We start from the raw sequence: 19605 nt of genomic DNA, 5'->3' as shown, positions 1-19605 counted from the left end.
AGAACCCAAAGGGCGGCAGAACTGAAAGAGGAGCTGGGCAAGCCGGAGCAATGCAGATAGGCTGTAGGTCAGCAACAAGAGTGGGAGCACAGAAGCTATGCTTTACTCCCAACAGCCAAATCCACTGAAGTTTCTTCTGTGCATCACCAGAATGGCACTGCAAGAGGATTCTGAGATACGCTGTTCAGCCTACCTGAGAGGTTGCATTGCAATGAAGCCACATGGGGCTAACATGACCACTCTGCATATGTTATGAGGACTGGGTTACTGAAGCACCCTTGACAGTGGTTACTTGTGGGTCCCACTATGAGCAGTCATCTAAGTATGGAAGAGGCTGAACCTTTAAACTTTTGATCTCAGCTTTTTCACATTTGAAAGTAAGACAAGGCATGTGCAGATGAGACATTCTGCTTTTGACAACTGTCCATGAGAATGATGTCTCAGTGATTCTTCATCTTTAAGTGTCAGAACTCTTCTTATTCTAATTGTGTTAAATGCACATCTATCATGGGCGCGTTTTACACTTTCTGACATCTTATATTCCATGACAGGGACTACTTAAGCTTTCCTGTATGACTCAGAGTCATCACTGGGAGTGTCAGCTATTGTACGGTTCTATAATGGGACCAGTTGTATTTGGGGACGTTTGAGTTGATGCTAAATGGCCCCATGATTGATGTTATTCTCCTTTCTCAGCTGGCATTTCTCATGATTTTCACTCTTCTTGTTGATGCCCCTTCTAACTTTCTGCCTCCATCTGCTCTAGATTGGGAAATTGGATAAGTAAGCTGTTTATGCCCCATGCACAATGAAACGAGCCCCAATGAGACCAGAGCCAACCTCATTTTGTTGTAATTTCCTGTTTCTTAAGAGCAATGCAATCTCTATAGTTTTATTCCATTGTGAAGGTTGCTAAGAACCTCAGTGTGCATCTGGACAGAATGGAGTTCTCAGCAAGCAAGATCCTGTGATGCCTAGTGGCTTGGTTCTCACAAACAAAAGTTTCCTCTTAGCTCTAATGATCAGATTTGGTAGGAAGACATAGTGACCATCCTGACGTTGGAAGTATGTGGGCTCAAAGGGACCTTCTTGTCTCACTGGTTTCAACAATTAAAATCCATCAAGATGTTCTTTGGCCCTTGGAACTTGCATTAGTAATTTGAGTTTATCGGTTGCATATTGTATTGTTATTTGATTTCTAAATTGTGTCACCGTAAGAGACTTATAACATGGAACTATACATAGGTCCACATACTGTGTTTAACAGCAGTCTGTATGCTTGTAGGCAGGGAAGCAATTTCTTTTGAAAAAAAAAAAAAGTAACTTCGCAGTAAGCTTCAGCCCTGTCTGTCAAATGATTCTAAGTCTGGCTTTCCACTAACATTGAGAAATCCTTTCATACCGCCCGTCTAGGGATTGCTTTCCTCTTCGGCATATCTATTGGCAATATTTAGTTTTGCTTTGCAATGTCATGCGACATAGTAATAGAAATGGACTTTAGGTTCAGGAGATGTGGGTTTAAATCACATCTCCTTAAAACCACTAATTGCAAGACCTTGAACCAATCAAACTCTCTGTGCCTCAGTTTCCTCAAACATTCAACAAAGATAATACAAGAGGGCACTTGTTAGAATGATCCTGAAGAGTAGATGAAGCAGTGCTTGGAGAAGGATGAGAAGCATTCTTCCCCCAAGACAAGCATTTTTAAATATGTCTGCTATGGGTTCCAGCTTTTCAATCACCCCAAAGCCCCCAGGCATGAAATGATGCTGAAATAAAATGAAATGAAAGGAAGAGGAGGCAAATACCCAAAGTTAATAAAAAGTATTGCTATTGCTATAAATCCAACTTATTTAATTACAAGTATTTTTAATTAATTTCAAAGGAAACTGAGCATCCTCAGCAGTGTTTGGAATGATGCCTGTGCTTGAGAATTAAAAAAAAAGTATGGTGTGTGCGTGTGCGTGCGTGCGTGTGCGTGCGTGTGTGTGCGTGCGTGTGTGTGCGCATGTGTGCGCGCGTGTGTGTGCGTGTGCACGTGTGTGTGCGTGTGTGTGCGCGTGTGCGTGTGTGTGTGTGTTGGAGGGGTAGCCACATGCAGAAGTAAGTACATGTAATGCTTTTGCAATCAAAAATGAATTCAGTCGTTGAAACCCTGCCCAAAGTGACATTATCTTTACACGATAAACAATACAGCTTCTGCCAGTCACAGGCATGTTTGTACAGTAGAGAGTAGGGCACTGATAACATGAATTCCAGTTCCTTCAATACAGAGGAGTAAATTTGATTTCATCTTTTCAGTTCTACCCCTGGACCATAATGGAACTCAGAATAGTATCTAAAGAATGGATGGGTCAACCAATCAATGAACAAACAGAAGAAAGGAGAACCGGGACTGTCAGCAGAAATCAAGAGCATGCATCAAAAGGGAATATACAGGAGAAGCTAGGAGGCAGGAAATTGGTAGACATCTGCATTTCAGTGTACAAATTGGTCCAGTGATGTGAAACTTTCCCTGATGGCTCTGCATGGTGACTGAATGATCTGGAAGTAAAGATAATGCTGCAAGCAACAATCAACTCCAGATGGAGCGAAGGCTTGAATTCAAACCTGAAACTCTCAAAGTGTTAACAGGAAAAGATGGGAAACCACTCAGCTTCTGGATAACCATCTCATGCTTATTCCACACAGAGCACAAAGCAGAGAGACCCTAGGACCCCAGGCTCAGGGATCTTCACAAGCTGCCTTAATTTTCCCTTCCTTGTCTTCCTTTCAAGTGTGGTGTCAGGATTGGCTCATCAGAAGCGACTGTAGGAACCACTGTCACCAGAATACCATGGATTGAACATCCCTCCTAAGTCTCACGTCTACTTCTCAGACCCTGTCGGTGCCTCTGGAGAGATGCTCCTGTTTACAAGCATCCACAGCACTTCTGGCTATAACTTCTCAGGAGCCTTCAGGACTGCTGGTGGTGGGCTGACTCTGACCTCTGGCTTTTCCAGCCTGCATCACTGTTGCTCAACTTCACGAGTAAACTCTGGGACCAGGCTGTGGTATGAGGAGCTCACGCTGTAAAGAAGGCAGAGTGAGAAGATCTGAGTCAGAATCTTGGCTCTAACACTCTGTAGATTCCCAGCCATGGGCAGGCTGCTTCACTTCTTTGAGCCAAAGAGCCTCATTGCGAGGTGAAGACGCTGATCTCTCCCTCCAAGCCCGTGGCCAGAAAATGGAAAGCCTACTCCATAGTAGATGCTAAAAGAGTGTTAGTCTGCTCCTGATGTAACTCTACTAGCCATATTTGCCTTGCTTTTTGTACACCAGGATCCTAGAGAAATAACAGAACACTGGGGAAAGGAGGAGACCACTCAGACCAGGAATGTCACCTGCCTCTATCCAGCTGGACATGGCCACATATCCCACACCCAAGGATTCAACCAATCTCAGACTTAAGCCTTTAAAAAGGCTTTATAAAATGTATTAACTGTGCATACTAATATAACCGACGTGCTATTTTAGCACTCTTCACCTGCCCTCTCCTGTTCCTGGGACTCAGAATTGCTAGATTTAGTGGCAATAAACAAGGTCTTTGCAATCCATTGGGCAATAAGTACTTTGATTGTAATTGTTCTGTGTACCTCAACATCTACAGGATCAGGGGGAAACAACATAAAAAAAGCAACATTCCACCCTAAATCACCAATTGCTGGTAGCTGCTTCAGAGATAAGTGGGAAAATGAATAGAAATAGACAGCTGGGAACAACATTCTGCTTGGAAAGAATAAGGTTCTAGATCAGGCTGAAAAAACCAGGTCAGACTGGGGCTATGACAGTGAGCACTTTTATGAAACGGTTGTATAGCAAGTTCAAAGCTAGGCTGGGCTGTCTGAGATCCTAGCTCATAACAATAAGAGCTACAAGGAGACTGGGAGTGAAGTGAGTAACTGATCTCCATGAGGCTTAACCATGGACCCCATACCAGAATTGCAGGCTCATGGTTCAGGGCCAGGATATAGAGATGTTTTTTGGGTAGTAGCCAGAGGTTTCACTTCTCTTCAACATGGGAACAAGAGAACAAGGATTCTCCCTGGGTGGGGGGATAGGCAAGGGAAATTCAACCATGAAACCCAGATGCTTGGGACTGATTCTTCTAGCTACTTCTCTCTGAAAGCCGTGTTTCTAAGGATAGGGGAAAGGGTCAGAAAAGAGAGGGAAGAGAGAAAGAGATATATGTCCTGTTCCTGGTGAGTGGATAAATCAGGGAGGAGGAGCTGATCATTTTAGCTGAGGCAAAGATGACATAGATGTCCCTTCTCTAACGACAATGCTTAGGAAGTTCCAAGAGCAGCATATGAGAATCTTAAATTTCTTCAAGTCTCAGAAGAAGCCCAGGGCTATGCAGTTACTTTCTTCTTAGAAGACTTCTGCCAGCTGCTTTGGAGCCCACAGATGGACCCCTGGCCTAGCACAAAAGCTGTTTTGTTTTGTTTTTTCTTTCCTTTCCTTGCTGCTTTCTGGTTAAAGCCCTCAGAACTCAGCTCCTCTGTGCCACCTAGCAGTACACGTAGTCAGGAAAAGCAAGCCACGAATGCTTCCTTGAGAAAGAGCGAAGGAAAAGAATAAAAGTAAAAAAACAGAACCCTGGAATGACACAAAAGGACATGAGAATTATAAAGGTGCCATGTCTTCTTAGACCCAGCCAGGGCAGACCCAGGTGAGGACTTCTGATTGACAAGCAGAGCAGTGCTTTGGAAAGATCCGAGTGAGACTTTGAGAGATGTAGGTTTTTACCATCTAAACAAACTGATGAGGACAGAAACTGAGTGAGAAGGTAACCCAGATGAAGCTGGCGTGGCAAGGTGTGCCTGCTTCTGATCTTGTTCCCCTTCACATCTCCTACTCACGCTCATCTTCTTGCTCCCGGTGCTGGCAGAAAGCTGTTAATGACATAATCCTGTACTTACTGTACACCACAGTCTGCTCAGAACTTTGTAGATACTAACTCATTTCCTGCTCGCAGAATTTTATAAAGCCCTGTTTTCTATTGTGTGTTTTTTTTAATTGAGACGAATTTGCATAACTCAGCTCACCATTTTTCTAGTTTTCAATGCACAGTTGCATGACTCTGGGTGCATTTGCAGGGTGGTACAATCGCTGCCACTAAGCTGTTTTAGAAGTTTGGCTTCACCCTCTAAAGCAAACAAGCCCATTCCTCAGTCTCTCCCTGCCTACTCACTAGTCCTTAAAAGCAAAGTCTCTTGAGTCAAATTTCCTGACTTCATTCAGTTTGTGGACTTAACGATCACGGAACTCAGGGAAGGTACATGGCAAAGCTGGAAAGTATCTGAAGCTGGGCGCAGGGGCAATAAGTCACACATCTGTAAACTCAGTGCTGGGGAGGAAGGCAAAGGCAGGAGGACCCCAGAGGACTGGCTAGTCAGACTGACCCAATTGCTAAGCTCCACGTCCAGCAGGATATCCTGTCTCAAAAAGTAAGGTAGAGGAAGGCATCCAGAATTGACCTCTGACTTCTTCATGAATGCACACATATGAACACATACATATCACATATGCACATCTATCTATCTATCTATCTATCTATCTATCTATCTATCTATCTATCTCTATATTTTTATCTCTCTCTCCCCCTCTCCTAGGTGAGGTGTGCTTGTGTGTGTGTGTGTGTGTGTGTGTGTGTGTATGTGTGTGTGTGTGTGTGTTAGGTGAAGGTGCTTAGGGCTATGACATATGTGGAGATCAGAGGACAACTTTGTAGATCCAGTGGTCTTCTTCCTCCTTTATGTGGATCCCAGAGCATAGTCTTAGGTCATCACCTTTGACCACTGAGCAATTTCACTGGTCCATACCTTTCTTTTTTATTTGCTCAAAATCAAGGTAATGTGGTAAACTTCTTTTTACTTTCTGGACCCCTAGTAATTTTGGTTTCACTTTCCCTAAAAAAGGAAATAAGAAAAAAAAAAGGTTAAGTTTTTAAATTGCCTATCTCTTTTACCTTAGCATTTTATCTCATTTTTATATTTTTCACTGCTTTGCATTAATAAAATATACTTTATTAAAATGCTTTGTTTTTCTTTAAGTCTATTTTTCTCTTTCGGATACAGATCTGGAAGTCAAATGTCTCACCAGAATGTCAGCATGGTTAGGCTATGGCAAGGAGCTCTTTCTAGGTTGCATCTGACTGTTTTCTTGTAAACTCCTCACAAGGTAAAGGAGAGTGAGAAAAGGCTCTGAGTATTTTTATAAGGTTTCCATTCCATTCATGAAGAGTTGTGGCTTTATCATTGCCCAGAGGCAAAGGCGCTTTCTTCTTGACTGTGTCACTGCTCTATGGGGCATGAGTTCCACATGGGAATTTTGGAGGAGCATGACCTTGATCTTTACTGCAATTGGTTGGACTTAATTGCACCATTTTCCATGATTTCTCCTTAAACCAATATTATAAATGGAATCACATACTTAAAGTCCTTGATGTGTGACTTGCACATGCTGTCTTGGGACATCACATCCTAAGCTTGCTCTGAAAGACAGGGTCAGCACATGGAATCCTTTATATTTTTATACATCCTAATTTGAGTCTGCTCAACATTTCATGAATTTTTAAAGCAGTTGTTCATTCCCCCAGATATTTAGTTTTAGCTCCACACCATGTGTTAGAACACACAAATTGGCCTTGCTTGGTGGGGAAGTCAGCCTCATAGCAAGCTAGTGTCTCTCAACTCTGCAGTTTTGTTTTAGAAGATAGAGGCTCCAGGACTTTTATAACATGAGATCTTGGAGACTGACAAGCATTTCAATAACTTAGGTGTGTGGATTCAGTCACATCTGCTGCTACCACTTCCTTGAGGACCCCATATATGTTTACCTTACTGTTCCATAGTAGGAACGTGGCAATAGCTCAGTGTTGTCTTGAGGCTAATTTCACTCTCATCCTGTGTGTGGTGGTCTCCTGGTGGGGTTGCAGGTGTGTAACAGGTATCCTAAGATGCCCACAATGCTCTCTTCCTCCTTACATTTGTGCCTCTGTGAAATCCCTTCCCCTTGAGTGTGACTGAACTTCCTGATTGACTTTCAACACACACTACACGGCCTAAGTGTTCTAGTACAGGACTGCAGAAAGGCTGTCCCCTGCCTTGTTTGTGCCCTCTCACTCTCTTATTGTCTCCTAAGTAGAACTGCCAAACCTAACAAGCAACAATCAAGGGTTTTAGGTAATGAATCCTGTGAGCAATGAATAATCTTTTGTATAAGTCTGTATCCTGTAATTTTGGGGGACACAGCAATATTTTCAAAAGTTCTTTATCTGAAATTCAAAACGTTGGGCATTGTGGATTGCATCTGGCTCTCATGCTTCAGGGTGAAGCCAGCTGTCACACTGTGAGCTGAATTAAGGCCAGATTTCTAGGAGAGAAGCATTGGATCTCCTGAGAACTGAGTCGGCCTCATGACTCTGTTGGTGTAGGAGGTCCTTCTGTTTATGTTTTGTTTTATTGGTTGAATAAAGAAACTGCCATGGCCTTTTGATAGGACAGAAATTAGGTAGGCAGAGTAGACAGAACTGATTTCTGGGAAGAAGGACAGAGTGGCAAATGCCATGGTTTTCCTGCTGCAGACAGACGCTGGTTAGAATCTTTCCTGGTAAGCCATGACCTCGTGGTGATATACAGATTATTAGAAATGGGTTAAATCAAGATGTAAGAGTTAGCTAATAAGAAGCTAGAGATAATGGGCCAGGCAGTGACTTAATTAATACAATTTCTGTGTGATTATTTTGGGTGTAAGATAGCGGGGCATCTGGGATGACAAGCAGCCAGCTTGCTCCTGCTACACTCTATTTTGAGTCTGAAGGTGAGAACTGCCCCAGTGGAAACTTGAGTCTACAGCAGCTAAGGGTTATGGCTTCTGCCCTCTAGTCCACACCTCAGGTGAGCCTCCCCTGGAAACACAGTCCACAGAAACTGTGCAATCAGAAGGACTTGATTTCTACATGACTAAAGTTTGGGCAATTGCTCAAGTATCAGTGGAAAACTAATGCAAGTGTCTGGGTAGAGCTGCAAAACTACCAGTCTTTGCTGGCCTCCTCAGTGTACAGTCTACACGTGAAAGGCTGTGATGGACCTTCATGTGCTGCGTATATAATATGAAGTACTCCATGTACCATATAAAATAGTCAAGTGTTACTCATACTTTCTAGAATGTTTGAGGAGATTGTTTCAACTACATATATCTGTCGAGTTATCATGCTATAAATTTATATAATTCTAACAATAATTTATGAAGTGAACATAAAAAAGGAAGCAATTTCGGTTGTCATTAGTCATCTATCGTTCTTTTTGCTTCTATGGAGGACTCTATCTCACAGCTTTAGCGTCCTATCTTCCAGTAGTTTTGCTCATCTCACCAAGTTCTCTGTTTTCTTTTAGACTCTGGTTATGCTCAAATCAATGTCTCTGTACTCCTTTGCTTACTCCTGGCTGTGTTTCTGCATTATTTAGTTTCCATTTTATGGCTTCTGTGGGTACCTTCACTTCTGAACTAGCTACATGTTTGTTTGTTTGTTTGTTTTTGATATTTGCCAACACTTCTCTTTATTGGTCTTTTATTTCATGAAAAGCTTTATCCTTTAATTTCATTCAGAATCCTGGTCAGGATTTTTACCTGGTTTATTCTCTAATATTTCTTAATGAACCTGAAATGTGGTCTGCTGCCTCTACACACTTTTTCAACAGAAATTTGTCCTGTTTCTCTTTTGCCAATGTCTCTCTGCCTATAGGAAGCTCCACATGCCACAATTGTTCTTCATGGGGTAATTTAACTTCTAATTTGGCAGCTTTAAGTACGTGTCCATCTCTTGCTTCTCTGCCATAAAAGAGTTCCTTTCACAAAGCTGAGAAGTTGTATAACCTTATGTCAGCCCCACTTCATCAACCCACCCTTCTGAGTAACACAAGCTTTCAAGAAAAACCCCTCAACTTCCATAAACCTCAAACCTTTTTAGTTGAAGAAACCGAGAGACTTCATGAGATTCTTGTGCCCAGCAGACTCCACACAGCACCTTGGGGACAAGAGTTCTCTCTCCATGTGTCTTGGCTCACCCACCCTGGTTTGAATTGCACATCTCACCCTTTCTCACCATCAGTGTTGTAAAGTTTTAAGTGTATTTTGTAATCTCATCAATGTGAGAGGATCTCCATGGCTTCTTCTCATTGTTTTTTCATTAACTCTCAAGGAAGTAAAACTAAGCAGGGATTGTTTCTGATAAGAAAAAAATTGCCTATTTGTTATATGAAATTTAAAGAGAGAGTAGAAAGTTAAATTTTACAACCATTCTATGTATAGTACCCTCATGTGTATGGAAATCAAATTTGCTTTGAATGAACACACATATGTATATTAGACATTTTACTTCAGCACAGAGAACATTCTCCCCCACCACCTCTCTCTCTCTCTCTCTCTCTCTCTCTCTCTCTCCCCCCCCCCCATTTGGTGCAGCAAGCATGTTTGTAGAAATGCAATCTCTAACTAGTCCTTATTTCCTGGGATCATTACAGAATAGGCTCTTATCCAAATGTCTAAAATACTCAGTTGGTCACAAAGCTTTGTTCACTCCCCAAAGCCAAGGCATGACTCTGATGGCAGAGTCCACAATTATGTTTATAATACTCTCATCATGTCAGACCATGTCCAGTGGTCTCTAATCTCCTGCAAAATCTTAAGGCACTCTCTGATGCCTGCAATTCCTTCCCATTTCTATCAAGGCAGCTGGAGATGCCTTGATGTTTGCTTAGAAGCTATGTCCCTTTCCCTAGCATCTTTACAGCTTGCTGTCCCACATGGCTTTGTTCAGCTGCTTGGGTGAAAGCTCTTTCATTCACATGAAAGTGTCAGAGATATCAAAAGGAGCAAGCACACAGATAAGTAATTCAACTTGAAGAAGTCTAGGATCTCCTCATAGTACTCCCAGGCACTTACAGACTGATGATGCTCAGTCTACTCTGTTCCTTCGAATGCTACAGGAAGACAATTCCACATGTACTAGAACATCAAGAGGAATCGTAACTGCTTTCCATGTGGAGTAATTAGGACTTAAACCTTATACATCAGTGCTCCCTCTGTGCACTTTAAAAGTCACGAGTCTTGCAAGTGGGACTTCATAAAACTGAAAAGATTTTACACCGCTAAAAAAACAACCAACAGGTGAATAAGCTCACAGAGTGGGAAATAATCTTTGCCAGCTATCTATCTGACAGAAGATTAATACCCAGAATGTACAAAGAACTAAAACAACCAAAGAGTCAAACAAAACAAAATAAAACAACCAAATGATCCTTTTGAAAAATGGGTCTGGGAACTGAATAGAGAGTTCTCAAATGAAGAAGAAAAAAATGGCTGACAAATATCTCCAAAAAAATTTACCATTCTTAGTAATCAAAATTACTTTGAGATTTCATCTTATCCCAGTCAGAATGGCAAAAACCAACAGGGAATGTGGGTGAAAGGGGCGCCTCATCCACTGTTGGTGGGATTAGAAACTAGTGCAGCCACTATGGAAAAAGTAGAGAATTCCCAAAAAGCTAAAAATAAATCTACCATATGCCAGCTTCCATTCCCTGGCATATGCCTAAAGCTCTCCACAGATCCTTGTTCAGCCATGTTTATTGCTGCTTTGTTCACAATAACTAAGAAATGGAAATAAACTAAATGTTCTACAACCTATAAATGGATAAGGAAAATATGATAATATACATTATGGAATATTATTTGCTTGTTAAGAAAAATGAAATCATGAACTTTGCTGCTAAATGGATGGAATGAGAAAACATCATACTGAGTTAGATGACTAAGATCTAGAAAGACAAGTGTCCTAGGTGTGTTCTCTTTCATTTGAGGCTTCTAGCTTCAAATCTTCAGGTGCGAATATATATTCTGTACTAACTACAGAATCCAGGAAAGTAAAACAAGACCACAGCCAGGATAGGGGGGAATCAGGAGCAGACAAAGAGGGGAATAGCAGCATAGAAGTGATCTGACCATGGAAGTAGGTAATGGGTGCTCTTTGGGGCACAGGGGAGAGATAGATACAGAAGAATGTGGAAGGAGGGTAAAGGAGAATAGCAGGACAATAATAGGGAAATAAGTAATAGGGGAAATGAGAAAATAGGCTGCTTAGAGAGGGGAAAGGGTAGTAAATAAAAAAGGAAGATGCAGATAAAATGACAGTAAGAGAATATGAAAAAGTTACAGCGGATCATACTATCAACTCTTTACCTGAAATAAAACCCATAGTACACATATTAATTCTGTGTATAAATATACATATACAGCTTTAATAAACTTTTCTCATCTAGACAGATGGAGCACCTTCCAAGAGCCAAAGACCATCTAGAAGTTCTCTTTTGAGTTGTTGGCCAGAGCTATCAGAGAGACTCCCCAAACATACAACCTATTGAAATTGCTGTTAGTAAATAAAACAAAATGACAGCCTACAGGATGGGAGAAGATCTTCACCAACCCCACATCTGATGGAAAACTGATCTCCAAAATATACAAAGAACCCAAGAAACTAGACATCAAAATACCAAATAATCCAATTAAAAATGGGGTACCGAGCTAAGTAGAGAATTTTTAACAGAAGGATCTTAAATGACTAAAAGGCATTTAAGAAATTGCTCAACATCCTTAATCACCAGGGAAATGCAAATCAAAATGACTCTGAGAAACCATCTTACACCTGTCAGAATGACCAAGATAAAAATACTGAAGACAGCTTATGTTGGAGAGGATGTGGAGTAAGGGGAACACTTCTCCATTGCTGGTGGGAGTGCAAACATGTACAGCTACTTTAGAAATCAGTATGGCAGTTTCTCAGCAAATTTGGGAATCAATCTACCTTAATATTCAGTGATCAGCACTCTTGGGCATATACACAAAGGATGCTCAATTATGGCACAAGGACACTTGCCCAGCAATATTCATAGCAACATTATTATAATAGCCAGAACCTGGAAACAACTTAGATGCCCCCCAACCAAAGAATATGTGGATAAAGAAAGCATAGTACTTTACACAATGGAGTATTGCTCAACTGTAAAAAAAATGGCATCATTAAATTTACAGGTAAATGGGTAGAAGTAAAAAAACCATTCTGAGTGAGGTATCCCAGACTCAGGAAGACAAACATGGTATGTATTCACACATAAGTGGGTACTAGATGTAAAGCAAAAGATAACAAGTCTAAAATCCATAACTCCAGAGAAGCTAGGGACAAGGAGGGAAGCATGGATCAGCCTGGGAAGGGGAATTAGATGAGATCTTCTGAGTAAACTGAGGGTAAGGAGGGGTGGTAAAGGGGAGGGGGTTGGGGATGAGAGTATGTGAAATGATTGAGAATGTGAGAACAATGAAAGTGATATCTTGATAGAGGGAGCCATTATTGGTTTAGGGAGAAACCTGGTGCTAGGGAAATTCCCAGGAATCCACAAGGATGACCCCAACTAAGACTCCTAGCCATAGTGGAGAGGGTACATGAACTGGCCTTTCCCTGTAATCAGATTGGTGACTACCCCAACTATCATCATAGAGCCTTCATCCAGTAACTGATGAGACCAGATGCAAAGTTCCACAATCAAGCACCAGGCCAAGCTCTGGGAATCCAGTTGAAGAAAGTGAAGAAGGAATATGTGAGCAAGGGAGGTCAAGATCATGAAGGGGAAGTCTACAGAGGCAGCTAAAACAAGTTCATATGAACTCGTGAACTCTAGACCGACAACTGTAGAGTCTCCATGGGACCGAATTAGGCCCTCTGCATGTGGGAGACAGTTATATAGCTTGGTCTATCTGAGGGACCCCTGGAAGTAGGACCAGTATCTATCCCTGGTGCATGAGCTAGCTTGCTGCAGCCCATTCCCTATAGCAGGATTCCATGCTCAGCCTTAATACAGAGGGGAGGGGCTTGGTCCTGCTTCAACTTAATGTGCCAGGCTTTGTTGACTCCCCATGGGAGGCCTTACCCTTTGGAAGAAGAGCTTGGGGAAAGCAGGGGTAGGGTGGGAGGAAGAATTGTGGTTTGAATATAAAATAAATTTTTTTTTTTTTTTTTTGGTTTTTCGAGACAGGGTTTCTCTGTGGTTTTGGAGCCTATCCTGGAACTAGCTCTTGTAGACCAGGCTGGTCTCGAACTCACAGAGATCTGCCTGCCTCTGCCTCCCGAGTGCTGGGATTAAAGGTGTGCGCCACCACCGCCCGGCAAAATAAAATTTTTTAAAAAAGAAATTACCATTGTTGACCCAATTCCAGAAGTGGAAGTTAAGTCCTAATTAATGATGGAAGAATCCATCATGCATTTCAGAAATAGAGGCTTGAGGCCCCTGAGCTGGAACTGACCAGAATGTCCCATTACTGTGAACTAGCTTTTATGTTACCAGAGTGTGCTATTCTAACTTTAGTAGAAGGGAAGTAACCAACAGTCCTACCCAGCTAAGACATCTATGAACCACATCAATGACCAGCATGGCACAATAACCCTACAAGTGCAACAGAGGCACACATACCTTGGTGGTAACCAACTGCTCTCTAATTGGACTTGAGACATGTTCAAGTCAAGAAGATGGAAACCATTCCTGGTACAGGAATCTTAGTTAACTATTCAACGCTAGTGAAGTCATGATTATTGGAGGGAAATCTACAACTGCTAATTTATTAATCTAATCTGTAAACTAATCTAATCTATAAACTTTTGTCCTTATACCCACAGATATAGTTTTAACCTCCCCATCAAGGAATCTCTAATAACAATGTATAAATTTTTGTCCTTATACCCACAGATAAGTATAGTCTTGACCTACTAATCAAGGAAATTTCTCTTTGCAACATATAGAAACCACTACAGGAAACCACAACCAATCAAACATGCAGATTTCTGGAGCAGAGCTCCAATGTATACATAAACAAAATGCTCCAGAACTTAAGGCTCAGGGAGCGATGTGGGAAAAGGGGGTGTAAAGATTGTAAGAGGCAGAGAATCTGGGAGTTTGCTGTGAGAAAGTTTCTCCTAATGACATCAGAAATTACATTTATAATGTGTCACCAACATAATTGCCATAATGTGAATTGAACAAGGATGACACCAAGGGATAAAAGTGGAGAGGAAAAGTCTATGAGGCCTCAACCCTACACAAAGAACTATAGGCAACTGATGAAAGCTGGAAATGGAAGAAGTAGTCTTCCCCAGGGAAGAGTACACGATTGGCTGTCCAGTGCCAAATGATCATCCCTAAAAACATACATACAAGTAATGGTATATGGGCCCAACAGTTTATATTTCATAATATATGCATATGTATTTGTATATAAACACACACATTTACACATTCAATAACAAGTAGTGAAAAAGGAGGCCATGAACTTGAAAAAGTGAGGAGGAATATATGTGAGAATTTGGAAGGAGAAAAGGGAAAGAAGAAATGTTGTATTATAATTTCAAAAATAAAATAAAAAATTAATGTTTTAAAAAGGGATGAGTCTTGGGCTTGTTTTGCCCAGAATCACATACTTAGACCAAGGTTTGAGTACAAGTGTATTTGTCAGGTCACCTGGGAAGCAGTGGTAGGATAAGACACAAGGAGCACAATGATAGGTTGTCCATGTGGGCAGCCAGGACCAGACTCATCAGATGTCTGAGAAGTGGCATGGAATATGTGTATGAATTATTCCCCTAACAAGAAAGATAACAAGGGTATTTGTCTGGGTTTCTGGTGTGGGAGAATTGTCTGTATTCTGTCAATCATGTTTTGAATAAACGCTGATTGGCCAGGCAGAAAGTATAGGCAGGTCAACCAGACAGAAAGTAGAAGTGGGGCGATGAGAACAGAATTCTGGGAAGGAGGAAGCCATTTTTCCCAGTCTTGCCCAGACCACAGAAGAAGCAAGATGTAATCTACCCAGCTGACAAAGGTACCAAGCCATGTGGCTAATGTAGATAAGAATAATGGGTTAATATAAGCTACAAGAGTTAACAAGAAGCCTGAGCTAATGGGCCAATCAGTTTTATAACTTATGGAGATCTCTGTGTGATTTTCTCTGGGATTTGCCAGCTGTTGGGTACCAGGCAGGACAGAAACCCCAACAAGCCGGCCCTCCATGTTATAGGTTTCATTTCTTCATTTGTTGTGATAAAATATCCTGGAAAAGCAACTTAGGAGAGGAAAGCTTTCTTTTTAACTCATAGCTCCATCACAGCAACAGGAGCTTGAGACAGCTGGTCATGCACACCCATGGTCAAGAGTAGAAAAATGAATGCCCACATGCTCACTCATCTGCTTTCTTGCACTCATCTTGGTTTCTTAATTCCTACCCTTCATGATCCCTGTCTGCAGAGTGATGCTGCCCACAGTGGGCTGGGTCTACCTAAATTAAAACAGTTCTATGAAGATATACCACAGGTCAAAGCAATGTGGATAATCTCTCACTGAGACTCTCTTTCCAGCTGATAGTTGACTGTGTCAAGTTGACAATTGAAGGGAACCATCACAAGGCATTAAACTCAGATTCCTAAGTCTGTCCTTTCTTAGTTAGTGTTCCATTGCTGTGAAGAGACAGTATGACCATGGCAACTCTTATAAAGGAAAACATTTAATTGGGGGTGGCTTACAGTTCAAAGGTTTAGTTCATTATGGTCATGGCGGATGGCACGTAGTCAGATGGTGCTGGAGAAGGCACTGAGAGTTCTACAAATTGATCCATAGGCAGTAGATGTGAACTGTGTACCATGCCAAGCATAGTTTGAGTTTATCAAACCTCTAAGCCCACACTTCTGTGACACATTTCCTCCAACAAGACCACACCTATTCCAACAAGGTTACATCTCCTAATAGTGCCACTCCCTATGGGTCAAACATTCAAACACATGATTTTCTGGGGACCATACCTATTCAAAGCACCATAGTCCTCCAAATTTGATTTATTTGATCTGGAGTGAAATATGTAAGTGCGCATTCTTAATTAGCTCCAAAGTGATGGTAAAGCATCCACTCTATAGATCACACATAGAGCAGCTGAATATAATGAATTTCTCTAATGGTTACCCCTGCCCCAAGACCATGAACCATTACTGGGCTCATCTTCTATGTGTGTGCATGTGTGTGTGTGTGTGTGCGCGCACGCATGTGCACGCACACACTAGAATAGAGAGATGATAGATTGGTAGATAGAGAGACAGATAAACAGACAAGATAGACAGATAGATAATAAGTTGATGTGTGTGTTTCAAATTGCCAAATAACATCTCCTCTGTCAGGATAGTGACAAAAATGAACAATTATTTGCTGGGCACTCTTGGTTATTCCAATATTATCAACATGGTGGACCATCTTAATGTTATATAAAATTTCAAGCCAAAATCATTTTGGATTATATGTGCAGAGGAAATGAAAGGTGACATTTAGTCCTTGGGGGGAAACTATGCATGCATGCTGCTGCCCATCCTATGTGAATGCAGACTGGCTTTGTTCTTCTCTGTGATGGGTTCTGAAAACAAGACATCTGTCAGGTCAGTAGGTGTGAGCTTCAAATTGTGGAGATCTTTAACAGCAAAGATTCTCTGGTGCTGAACAAAGCAGGTGCAGTTGGATCGAGTGTTTGTTTAGATTTACAGCAGTTCCCTGTGATCCACTCAGTCTTTGCAAGTGTCATCTCAGAGAATTAAATGAGATTGTGAGGATACCTACCTCTGCCATCTAGGTTTGAGATCAATGCTAGAGTCTACCATTTCATCCGGAATGAGTTATTATTTTCAATTTACTCTCTTGGCTGAGAGAGTGAGCAATTTCAGGAGTTTCCACTTGGCCTTTTATACTATAATGGCTCTTTCTCTGCAGGCCAGGAACCAATGTGAAGGGTCTTCCAGCTGCTAAGTGTATCCAACCCAATTAAGTGCTCAGAAACCATGAAAATTATCTCAGTATGGGTTGGCAGACTCATTGCATGTTTATGAAATGGATGTGAGCCAAGAGTTCATTTGTCACCTGGTTTCAGCAGCCCTGTTCTAACAAGGGTATCATGATGGTGTCTGCTCAGACTCTGATCCAACTACCTTCACACCTCTGGGTGGCCCCATCCTGTAACAAACCATGGAGTGTGCACTGTTTTTCTTTCTGTAATGCATATCCCTTTGAGACAGGTTGGGGGAATTGGTACCATATGTACCAATTGCTGAGGCTTTGTAGGATTTCTTCTAGAGTATCTATCATCTCCTCCTCCAATGATATGACTGCATTTTAGATCCAAGAACTAGCTCAGATCTGAACAACAAGGAGGAATAATTTCATCCTATAGGTTGGGCAACAGTGTGATCATCAGTTGATCTTGCTCTTGTGATTATGCAGGCCAAGTGGTACCCTTGTTGTCTCCCCAAACAGTTGTACTATGTTCTAGCTCTCTTTGCCACACATTCTAGCACTTACAAGCTTCCAGCTTGCTACCCAACTTTGCTGTTGAGTATGATCACTGAATCCATCTTGTCTCTGATGATTAAGACACAACATCCTGTGTTGGCTGTTCTAGGATCCTATTACTTCCTAGAATCTAGCATACTAGGATACTGCTATCATGACAATAAATGTATCAGCCTCGGACAGTAGAGAAAGCTTTTTGAAGAGATCATGATCCCCTTCATTAGTATCTGTTTCATTTCTTTTCTTGCACTTTGGGCTTTCCTAGGGAACATAGCTGGTGAGCTGTCTCATCTTATATGAAAATCCATACTAACCTGCACACACCTCAGAGCCTTCTGACACTTTCCCCAAATGTCTACCACAGCAACCCCACACCTCTGCTTTATTAGTTCTGCAAAACATCATTGTTTCTATGTGTCAAGAAGAAGCATTTTCAGCAGAATATTTTTCCCAGCTCTTGCTATCCTTGCCAGGTTATTAAACCCACAGCCACCAGAGAGTTTGCCTGAATCAATCAACTTTCCACTTCTCAGTCTTAGATTTCAACTTCTTTAGTCCATCACCCTCTAGGGTCCAGTTACATTTTCTGAAATCTTTGCAGTGCTCGCTAACCATGCCCTGAAGATCTTTTGCAGAATAATCACTTTCTTTTCACACACACACACACACACACACACACACGAATAGCATACTTTTGTTTGAATCCCATTGAATATTGACCTTTATTGTTGTTGAAACCATGAAGAGAGCTTGAGAAAGACAACCTTGCTCTCTCAAGGCATGCTCCATAGCAGCCATCTTTGTAAGATGTACAGGCAATAAGACTGATCTTTAGGAAGGGGCGGGGGTGCGCATGGCTGATCTGTTTGTTTGAAGTACTAAATAACCAACACGGTACACCTGACCAGCTTCATAGGTAGCCTTCTTTGTAACTTCTCCATTCTTAGAATGAAATCATGGGGATGACCTTTAGTACAGTCTCCCAGTAGGAAATGAGAGTCTCTCCAGTGCTCCCATGCATGTTCTCTGGCATTCCCCCCATGCCCTAGTTGCTAACTGACAAACCCAAGACTGATATTGTCTCCCTGTAAAGTTTACAAAGAAGTCTTATTGAGGTTAAATTGCTAGAAAAATCTAATCAATACAATATAAAAAGTTTGACTATACCGTATGCCTTTGAATCTATTGCTACAATTATGTCAATAAGCATATTCGTTATTTCCAAAGTTCCCTAGAATCCTTTTATTTTCTTTCACTTTTATGAAAAGAATACAGAATATAAAGTCTACTTTCTTGACACACTTTGAGAGTTATAGTATCATATCACCATTGATGGGTACTTGGTAGCAGATCTCTGGAATGTATTCGATGTGTATAATTGAAACATTGTACACTGAGGGAAATCCCCATTCTTCTTACTTTACCCTGCAGAAATCAACACTTTTATTCCCCTTTTCTATCAGTTCTATTGCTTTAGATGCTGTATGCAAGTGTAATGTTTTACAGGCAGATCCTTCAATGGAAAGAACACTCACTATGAATAAATTTAAAATTGGGAGTTAGGATGGCTGTGAAATATCCCTTGGCTGGCTTTAAAAATGAAAACAAGAAATTAATCTGTGGCAACCTATAAGGTCTTAGTAGCCAAGAGGAAAGTATAATCAAAATTATAAAATATTTCTTCCAGCTTTAGCTGATTTCAGAATGGGCAATCTGTAAAATTTCATAAAATGACTAACTGAGTTAACTTGACCAAGATTAAACTCTGTTTTTGGCTGAGAGCATTCAAACTGAGAAGCAAAAGAGACCTGCAAAAATAACAAACCAGTTAAAGTCTTATGCTTTCTCTTTCTCTTCCAAAAGGACCCCAGATAAATACCCATGCCCACCAGGCAAAGTCTTTCTTGAATACTCCTTGCCTTCTTAAATGGGTGATCAGGTTGATTTCTTCCAGAATGCAACAAATTGTAATATAACAAAGATATTGGTCCATCCCCCCTAGACCGAATCCCAAGACACCACGTCCTTATATAGCATCTTATTGTTCTAACTCGTTGGCCCTTGTTTGTTTATGATTGATAGATTCCAAATTGTAGGTCCCAACATCCAAATGATGTCTACTAAGGGATGCCAATCCTTC

This window comes from Chionomys nivalis, chromosome 7 (assembly GCF_950005125.1).
Source record: "Chionomys nivalis chromosome 7, mChiNiv1.1, whole genome shotgun sequence".
In the NCBI taxonomy this organism is placed as follows: domain Eukaryota; kingdom Metazoa; phylum Chordata; class Mammalia; order Rodentia; family Cricetidae; genus Chionomys; species Chionomys nivalis.
Note: the sequence above shows the minus strand (reverse complement) of the source record.